Source organism: Natrix helvetica, assembly GCF_964273705.1.
Source record: "Natrix helvetica genome assembly, chromosome: 2".
NCBI lineage: Eukaryota > Metazoa > Chordata > Lepidosauria > Squamata > Natricidae > Natrix > Natrix helvetica.
The window spans coordinates 227,698,626-227,702,842 of NC_138552.1; positions in this window are offsets into that span (position 1 = coordinate 227,698,626).

A 4,217-nucleotide genomic window follows, 5' to 3' on the forward strand; every position below is an offset into this window, starting at 1 on the left:
AGCGGGAGAAATTTAGACACAAAACAGAAGTACAGAGTATGCTGTTGAAGAATCAATTTTTTAAAAAAAATATCTGAACATATAGAATTGATACCTTAGCATCTAAATTCTTGTAATTTTAAAATCTTATAAACCTATATCAGTACTTATTTTAATGCCAGTATTGTATGGTAATGATATCTTTATGTATAATTTGCCAAAGGTTTTTCATATTATTCTTTGAATATCAGGTCATTTTAAATTATTGTAATAGCTATGGAGTTGCTACTGTGGCCATTTTCACTTAGCATTTTACATACCCATGACTGTCTAGTTGGTACACCTGCACATCACCCATATCAGTCAACAAATACACAAATGACACATACAAATATTTCAAACAGAAACATATTGGTTACAGAGACTTACATAAAGAAGCCTTTGCCCAACCTGGCCCTTACTTACCCTACTGCAGAGTTAGGCAACAGGATTGGGTCCAGCAGGGCCAGTCATTTGCTTTTTTGCAGAGTCACTGTTAGTGGAACAGAACTGTGTAAGCAATTTGTGATTCCCTCAAGCAGGCAGAGAGCCTCATCAGGAAAATTCTGAAACTCAAAATCTAAAAGGCACCCCAGCAAAATGTTAGAAAAACATATAGCAACCCAATGTGGCCTTTTAACAATTTCCAAATACCTCATTTATGGGATCAAACAGTGAAGCTGGACCTGCCCTGTAATTGCGCGGATGGCTGCCGCGCGGCGACGACCTCGTCTGCTTTTGGGACCCTTGCAAGGGTGCACCTGAGCTAGGCGTTGGGACCCTCTCCAGGGTGAGCCTGAGTTAGGCTTTGGGACCCTCGCAAGGGTGAGCCTGAGCTAGGTGGGTCTGGCTCTGCTAAGGAAACACGGACACCATGGTGTGTTGGAACGCACCAACCAGCTCAGCGAGATGCGAAAGACCCCGACTGGCTGATTGAGACGGTATTTATTAAGGCATACAAAAGAGTTTTCGTAATACAGCGTATGATTACATGATTGGTTAAATGCTTGTTGCAGGGCAAAACTTAAGCAGGTTAGAAGCTTTCCATAGGTTGTGGTTTTCTCTCATGCCCGGAGTTCTCCGGACAGGCTTTGTGGTTTAGCGTTTCTGCGTAAACAACAGGTGCTCAAGCGCAACAAAGGATGTGGTATTTAATGCCGTTAAGCATGTTAGCTACATCTCCTCTGTTTTTACTTTATTAAAGCTGAAAACATGGAGCTTTTACGTCCATGGAGGTGAGTGCTATATCAGGTTGCAAGTTGCCCTCCGACCCCAGGCTTCCTGTGTCCGCACCTACCATACTTTCAGCATCATCTTCCGAATCATTATCCGAGGAGAAATGTAGCAAGGGTTGCTTACTTTCATCTGTTGGCACCAACATATATGCATTATTCTCCAGCATCATATTAATTTGTGCAGTAGCTTTTGCTTCAGCAATAGCATTCAAACTACGCTTTATCATAGATACAAAAATAGGTAATAAGCAAGGTAATAGTATGCATCCCATAGCAATCATTGCAACAAATATAAAAACAGCTTTTAAACCTGGGAATTTGGGTAAAATACCATCAAACATACCTCCAAAATCAAATCCAGTCCATGTTTGTACCGGAACATGGGCAATTTTCATCATCTTGTCAGTAATTTCCTTAATTACATGACCACTATCATCAATTTCAATACAACAATTACTTAAATTGAATTTTCCACAGACACCTCCTTCCTTAGCCAGTAAATAATCTAATGCTAATCGATTTTGCATTATATATGTCCTACTTTTTACACTTTCAACAGCCAATTTATTTAAGGCCTTTGCAGTATCGTTAGTAATGATTTCTACCACCGCTTGGAGTCGTATAATGCGATTTAACAAATAACTGGGATCTCTACCAAAGGATCCCGTGGTCCCATCATTTGCCCAATTTGCAGGGCCATAATAATTAATAATGCGTTCAGGAGGCCATTCATCATCTTTCCAATCTCCTATTTTTACACCAGTTCCTAGGGATATAGTCCGTTTGCTACGGTGAATATTATCTAAGGTATCATAAACAGGCATTCCCAATTGAGTACGCACGGTCAATGGTAAAAGAAAAAAACTAGGGCGAATAGAAGCTAAAAAACAAGAGCCATACCACTGAGGAGGTAACCTATTATAAGCATAAGTTCCACATGCCCAATATAAGCCCACGGGGGCTTGCCATTCTTTGGTATCTTCTGGTGTTTTTAAATAAGCCAATGCAGAAATATTAGACAAAACAGGAAATTTGAGCATTGATCCATTAACACTCCACCAGGAGCCGTTATTCCATTGGCCCAAGCAAGGAGTGTCTCCCACATGGATTGTATGATTTGCAGTATTGTTACAACAAAAACATTCTTGACCAATCAGAGAATTATCAATTCTCCATACTTCAGTACCATTTTGGGTAAAAGTATAATTAGATTGATGAATCCCTTGTTGTGAAATGGGGGCCTGGGAGACAGTTGGGCCTGCTGATAGTATACCTGGCTCCTCGCTATACATCAGCGGCCCTGCCTGAACTCCTCGAGCTGATCGCATCGGTGGCGGTTGAGACCCCCAAACTTCTAGTGATGGGGGATTTTAACCTGCCATCGATGGGAGAAGCATCAGAGGGGGTTCGGGAGTTCATGGCTTCCATGACAGCCATGGACCTGACTCAAATGATTCAGGGCCCGACACACAAGGGAGGACACACTCTGGACCTTGTTTTTGTCTCTGGCCAGTGGCTGAGTGATCTGGGAGGAGGGGACTTAACCATCACTCCCCTGTCATGGTCAGATCACTCACTCCTTCGTCTTGACTTCCCTGGTGCTACCTCCCGCTGCGGGGAGGCGGAACCGGAAAGTTCCAGATGGTTCCGCCCCAGGCGCCTGATGGAACCTGATAGGTTCCAGACGGAGCTTGGGCCACCTCCTGTAACCTTGACCCGCCCCCGGGTAGAGGACCTGGTAGTTGCGTGGAATAATGCAACTACCGGGGCCTTGAACCGGGTGGCGCCTCTGCGGCCTCTCCGGCGGCAACGATCCACCCTAGCCCCTTGGTTTACCGAGGAGCTAAGGGTGATGAAGTGCCGCAAGAGACGTCTAGAAAGTCGTTGGAGATCCTCTCGCTCCGAATTTGATCGAACACAGGCACGAGCCCATTTAAGGACGTACCTTGTGGCATTGAGAGTGGCCAAACGCCAATATTGTGCCACTCTCATTGCATCCGCGGAGAACCGCCCTGCCGCCCTGTTTCGGGTGTCCCGCTCCCTCTTGTTTCAGAGGCCGCGGGAGGCCCCCCTACAGGGCAGGGCAGAGGAATTTGGTAAATATCTGCAGGATAAAATCGCTCAAATCCGGAGAGATTGGGTTCCTGTCAGTGATCCAATGGAGACGTCCATGGCGAGTCTTGAGGTATCGATCTGGGAGGAGTTTGACTTGGTTGCCATCGAGGATTTGGACAGATTGCGTGGATGACTGCGACTCACCACATGTTTATTGGACCCGTGCCCCTCCTGGCTTGTACTGGCATCCTGGGAGGTTACACAAGACTGGCTCCTGGGCCTAGTGAATGCTTTGCTGAGCGAGGGGTCTCTCCCGGCTGCCTTGAAAGAGGCGGTGGTGAGACCCTTGCTCAAGAAGCCTTCCCTGGACCCTTTGGAGCTGGCCAATTATCGTCCTGTCTCCAACCTTCCCTTTTTGGCGAAGGTTGTAGAGAGTGTGGTGGCCTACCAGTTTCCACGACATCTGGAGGAAAATGATTATCTAGACCCGCGCCAGTCCGGCTTCCGCCCCGGTCACAGCACGGAGACGGCCTTGGTCGCGTTGGTGGATGATCTCTGGAGGGCCAGAGACAGAGGTTGTTCCTCTATCCTGGTCCTATTAGACCTCTCGGCGGCTTTTGATACCATCGACCATGGTATCCTGCTGCGCCGGCTGGAGGGGTTGGGGGTCCGGGGCAGCGTTTTGCAGTGGTTCGGCTCCTACCTTTCTGACCGGACGCAGTGTGTGTTGGCAGGAGAAGAGAGGTCGACCCTACGCCCCCTAACTTGTGGGGTGCCACAGGGGTCGGTCCTCTCGCCACTCCTCTTCAACACATATATGAAGCCGCTGGGTGAGATCATCCGTGGTTTCGGGGTGGGATACCATCTGTACGCTGATGATACTCAGCTGTACTTTTCCACCCCGAACCA